Raw genomic sequence first — 6,443 nt, forward strand, 5'->3', positions numbered from 1 at the left:
TCTTCCCTAGGAGTTGCAATGAAATGCTCAATTATTGATTATGGGGAAAATGGGGGTGATGTAAGGAAATTGTCGGTAAAGAATTTCTCAATGAAATCTCGTTGCAAGTATAGTTCTAAACCAACAAACAATCTTCAATCAAAGTTTAATTTGTTTGCCCCAAGTACAAACCCCAATAAAAATAACCAAAGTCTTTAAACCTTGGGTCGTCTCTCAAGGAATTGCAAGGAAGTGTTCATGTTATTGGTTATGGGATAAGTATTTTTGTGGTTTTGAATAAAGGACAGGAAACCTAAATGACAAGGAAGTAAATGCAACTTAAATGATAAAAAGGTCTTTGCAAAGGGTTGATGGTTAAGGATCTTTGTCCTTGTTACTAACTACAACATGATAATTGCAAGGATCAATCCCATTAAGTCATCCTCTAATAAGTGAAGGAAAGTCAAATGAGCTTTATCAATTCTAATCCATAAGTCCTAGCCACCTCACTAATTAACTTAGTCGAAGCTAAAGTCAATGGACACCAATCATCAATCACTTGGACATTAGTAACTCAAGTTCACCTAAGTTACCATGCCAAGCCAAGAGGAGAAAATTCTACTCTAACATCCTTCCAAGCATTTTGTCAAACACTTGGAAGGCATAAAAGTAAAGTGAGATAAAATTGCAAGAAATGTAAATCTACAACTACTCAAGGCAAGGAAATAACAATAGAAAAGCAATTAAACAATAAAAGAAATCAAACATAAATTGCATTAAAAGAAAATAAAAGCAACAAGAGTGCATCAACAACAAAGTAAACAAATACAAGGAGTAAAATACTAAACTAAGAAAGTAAAGATAAAGTAACAAGAAATTGCAAAGGAAAAGTAAATCAAGACATGAATTAAACCTAGATCTAAAGAAATCCTAATCTATATCTAACCTAATTCTAGAGAGAAGAGAGAGCTTTTCTCTCTAGAAACTAACTAAAGCATGGTGAAAACTCTACTAATTGCTCTCCCCCTTGACCCCTCTCGAATTTTGCATGTAACAGCCTCATAAATGAGTTGGATTTGGGCCTGGAAAGCTTAGAAATCCCCCCAGCGAATTCATTTTAATGAGGTCACGTGCGAGATGTGACGCGTACGCATGGGCCATGCGTACGCGTCATCTGGCATTTTGCTTCTCACACGTACGCGTCATGTCACGCGTACGCGTCGCCTGGACAACCTCATTTTCACCCGTGCGCGTCGGTGTATGCATTCCAAATCCTTGATTTTCCATGAATTCTCCACTTTGCATGCTTTTCTCTTCACTCCTTTGATCCATTCCTAGCCTTTTCAACCTGAATTCACTAACAAACACATCAAGGCATCTAGTGGAATCAAAGGTGAACTAAAATTAGCAAATTGAAGGCCTTAAAAGCATGTTTTTACACTTAAGCACAAATTAAGAGAAAGGCATGAAACCATGCCATTTCATTGAATAAATGTGAGAAAAGTCGGTAAAGTCCCCCTAAATTAAGCATAAGATAAACCCTAAAAATGGGGTTTATCATGGAGTTTGATGATAAGAGAAGCAAGGAATGTAAATAGCAAGCAATGAGACTAGCATGAAATTAAATGAAAGCAAGTAAAGACAATGAAAATGGAAATTAAATGGCAAAGAGGGCTCTTGGCAAGAAGTGGGGAATTAAGAACTCCTATCCTAGTTATGGACCATAAACATGGTAATTGTGTAGAATTAATCCCAATTTGTCAATCCTAACATTGAGAATTAGTCAAAAGGGCATAATTAATCTCAATCTACAAGTCCTAGCCAACTCTATTATGGAAGGCTTAGAGTTAGTGGAAACCAAATCTACTAACAATCCTAACACAATGTGAAATAGACATCCACAACTCAAATTCACCTAATTACCCAATTTCCCAATGATGCCAGGGCATTTTGGCCAGTTTCACTGACCTTTTCTTTACTGTTTTAGGGTAGTTTCATGCATTTTCTTAGGAAATAAGCAAGTTTTGGGTAAAATTTCACTTACATCTTGATTAAAGCAAACATGGTGCACTTTACATGATTTTATGAGAATTTTGCATGAATTATATGACAAATTGGATGGTGCATGTCTCATGACTTGGATTAGAACTTTGATGCACTTTATTGTTTGATTTCAGGACAAAGGAAGCAAGGAAGAACCACGTTAGCAGCCACGTTAGTCTAACTAACGTGACCACTAACGTGGAATGGGAGCTAGCTTGCAACGTTAATGAGAAAAGTAATTTCCAATATCGTCCTCGAAAGCCATAATAGCCCACATTAAGAGTCACGTTAACTAAGTTAATGTGAACTCTAACGTGGAAGAAAGAAATAAGGACAACGTTAATGACATTCACCTTTGTCACTAACGTTGGACCAAGCTCATAAGTGGCCATGTTAAGAGCCACGTTAACTCAGTTAACGTGGAGTCTAACGTTGGGAAGCAAAAGAGAAGCCAACGTTAGTGACACTCACCTTTGTCACTAACGTTGGAGATGGCTATCAACACCACGTTAGAAGCCACGTTAACATAGTTAACGTGGACTCTAACGTGGGAAGTAGGGGCATCTTGGAACATTAGTGACAAAGATAAGTGTCACTAACGTTCTCGAAGGATTGGCAAGCCTACATTAAGAGCCACGTTAACTAAGTTAACGTGGATTCTAACGTAGGGGGAAGGGAGGACTCTCAACGTTATTGGAAAAGGTGAGTCCCAATAACGTGTGCGAAGGACCAAGAGGCAATGTTAGTGGTCACGTTCGTGCCACTAACGTTGAAGTTAACGTGGATCATCCCTGGGTTAGGAACGTTAGTGAAAAAGGTGATTGTCACTAACGTTCTCCAAGCCACACTCTCACTTAACGTTAACGCCACTAACATCCTGAGCTAAACACCCTGCCTACTTCACACTTTCTCTCTGCAAGTAAAGCTAAGCCCACTAAAGAGGATAACTGCTTCAAACTCAAGATCCAAAGGCCCATATCCAAGACTTGAAGAACCAACTAGAAGATCAGAAGAGTAGTATATATAGGGGTAGTTTTGAATTAGAAAAAAAGCTTTTTGGGGGAGTTGGAAATGGGAGAACTACTCTCTGTATAATTTTACTTTTCTGCACTTCTAGTTTTACTTTTCATAATGTATTTTTCATCTTTGTTTTTGATTTCCAGAGCTATGAACAACTAAACCCCTTTCATTGGGTTAGGGAGCTCTGTTGTAATTTGATGGATCAATATTAGTTTTCATTATTCTTCTTCTATCTTTTCTCTTGATTTTACTAGAAAGTTTAAATCTTCATCCAATTGGGTAGTTATCTTGGAAAAGAAGCTATTCATACTTGGATCTCTTCTGAACCTTGGAAGAGGAATGAAGAGATCATGCTAGAAATGCTTTCTCATGTTGGACCAAATTGGGGTTGGATGGATATGGTGACTATAATTCTACCAACACTTGATTTGGAATGCATGTGGTATAATCAGTGACCATACTTCATCTCTTCTCATGAACAATTGACCAAGGAATTGGCTATTGATCAAGATTTGAGAGATTGAATTACAAGGAATTGTAATTCGATCACTTAAGATTGCCAAGGAGACCAATGAACGCATTGATTGAGGAAGAGATGAAAATGAACTTGATCCGGAGAATGCAACATCTCCTAAGCGCAATGAATTCCCCATTTCTGATCTTACCCATTCTCTTTAATTTCTGCAACTTACTTTTATTAGCATCTTCCTCATTCCCATTTAAGATTCTGCAATTTACTTTTAGCCATTTACATTCAGCTCTTTATTTCCAGCAATTTACATTTTCTGCTATTTACTTTCCCGCCATTTAATTTTCTGCAAATCTCAAATCAAAATCTGCTTCGCTCAACTAGAACATTCCTCTAATTAAAGTTGCTTGACCAATCAATCCCTGTGGGATTTGACCTCACTCTATTGTGAGTTTTTACTTGACGACAATTCGGTATACTTGCCGAAGGAAAATTGTTGAGAGACAAGTTTCCGTGCATCAAGTTTATGGCGCCGTTGCTGGGGATTGATTTTCTATCAACAATGACTAAATTGGAGGATAACTAGATTGAGCATTTTTTTTTTCTTTTGTTTGATTTAAGTTCATTTGAGTAATTTACTTTCTGTTCAGTTATTTTCTTCCCTTCCCCCTACCCATTTTCTTATTTGTTTACAATTCAGTCCACTAACCCACTAACTGTTTGATATATTGCATCACTCACACTAACAGCATTTCTATAGAAATTACTTTCTGCATCTATTTCCTTGCTTGTGCCTTGTTGGTTGTATGACAGGGAGAAGAAGCGGGGCTTCAACTTCCTTTGATTCTGAACCTGAGAGGACCTTCATTAGATTAAGGAGGGAAGCAAGAGGAAAAAGAGTAGTTGGTGCTGAGGAAAAGGAGGAGTACTTTGAACCAGATATGAACGAGAATATGGAACACCATCATGAAGAAGAGGCTCACAACCATGGCCGAGAAGGTCCAGCACATCAGGCTGGGTAAGAGAGAAGGGTTCTGGGTTCTTACATCAACCCAAACCTAGGAAATTGTGGAAGCAGCATCCAAAGGCCAACTATACATGCCAACAACTTTGAACTAAAGCCACAGCTCATCACCCTTGTTCCGAACAATTGTTCATTCGGAGGAGGTGTCCAAGAAGACCCCAATCAACATCTAACCACCTTCCTGAGGATATGTGATACTGTGGAGTCTAATGGTGTTCATCCTAACACCTATAGACTACTTCTGTTCCCTTTCTCACTCAAGGACAAGGCATCTAAATGGATGGAATCCTTCCCAAAGGAGAGTTTAGCAACTTGGGAAGATGTGGTAAACAAATTCTTGGCAAGATTCTATCCTCCTCAACGGATCAACAGGCTGAGAGCTGAGGTTCAAACCTTCAGGCAGCAAGATGGTGAGACTCTATATGAAGCATGAGAGAGGTTTAAGGACCTGACAAGAAGGTGTCCACCAGATATGTTCAATGAATGGGTGCAACTACACATTTTCTATGAAGGCCTTTCTTATGAATCAAAGAAGGGAGTAGACCACTCATCAGGGGGATCTCTGAACAAGAAGAAGACCATCGAAGAAGCCATAGATGTCATTGAGACTGTAGCAGAGAATGACTATTTCTATGCTTCTGAAATAGGCAACACTAGAGGAGTGATGGAGCTAAACAATGTGGATGTACTGCTGGCCCAAAACAAGCTTATCACCAAGCAGCTGGCTGACCTCACCAAGAAGATGGAGAGGAACCAAGTAGCAGCAATCACCACCTCATCAGCAACCCAAGAGTGAGTGAATACAGAGGCTGAGGATGAGCAAGAACAAGCCAACTACATTGGAAACTCACCCAGGCAGACCCATGATCAATACTCCAAGACCTACAACCCTGGTTGGAGGAATCACCCAAACTTTGGGTGGAGAAATCAACAAGATCAAAGCCAAGATCAGAGACGTCACAACCCCAACAACCATGCAGCTCACCAACATTCCACACAGAGATCATATCAACACCACCCTAACAACACCTCTCCACATCCATACCAAAACAAAAATAACCCAACTCACCCATCCACTCTCAACTCACCATCATCTGAAGATAGACTCTCCAGAATTGAGACCCTACTTGAGGGCATATGCAAAAAGATTCAAGACAGTAAGGCATTCCGAGAAGAAGTGCAGTCCAATATGCAGAATCAAAATGCTGCCATCAAGAAACTTGAGACACAAATTGGATACCTATTCAAGCAAATTTCCAGCCATAACCCTCGTAGTGATGCAGACTCAAACCAAAGGGAGGAGTGTTAGGCTATCACCCTCAGAAGTGGAAAGGAATTGAAGGAGACTCCCAAGCAACCACAAGAGAAAGATTCGGTTAGACAGAAGGAGGAACAAGATGAAGTTCAAGTCCCCACCTCCAACTCACATCAAAAGGAAGGAGAGCTGAAGCCATATGTTCCCAAAGTCCCATATCCTCAACAACTGAAGAAGAAGGGGGATGACAGCCAGTTCTCCAGATTTTTGGAAATCTTCAAAAAATTACAGATTAACATACCATTTGCTGAAGCAATAGAGCAAATGCCGCTCTATGCTAAGTTCTTGAAGGAATTGATGACTAAGAAGAGAAGTTGGAGGAGCAATGAAACTGTGATACTAACAGAAGAATGTAGTGCTATCATTCAGCATAAACTACCCCAAAAATTGAAGGATCCTGGGAGTTTCCAGATCCCTTGTATTATAAGGGAAATCACAGTGGAGAAGGCTCTATGTGACTTAGGAGCCAGCATAAATCTGATGTCAGTAGCTATGATGAGAAAAATGAAAATCGAGGAGGCTAAGCCAACAAAAATGGCCCTACAACTGGCAGACCGATCGTTCAAGTTCCCTCATGGTGTAGTGGAAGATTT

The 6,443-nt window shown here is 39.6% G+C and overlaps 1 non-coding gene across 1 annotated transcript; it reads right to left on the reverse strand.

The window, feature by feature from the left end:
• Positions 1 to 4,905: 4,905 nt before the first annotated feature.
• On the reverse strand, positions 4,906 to 5,012 carry LOC112753511 (small nucleolar RNA R71). Its single transcript, XR_003177896.1, has one exon. It is a non-coding gene; the product is annotated as a small nucleolar RNA R71 (small nucleolar RNA).
• Between the last annotated feature and the right edge of the window lie 1,431 nt (positions 5,013 to 6,443).

Source organism: Arachis hypogaea, chromosome 15 (genome assembly GCF_003086295.3).
Source record: "Arachis hypogaea cultivar Tifrunner chromosome 15, arahy.Tifrunner.gnm2.J5K5, whole genome shotgun sequence".
Taxonomy (NCBI): domain Eukaryota; kingdom Viridiplantae; phylum Streptophyta; class Magnoliopsida; order Fabales; family Fabaceae; genus Arachis; species Arachis hypogaea.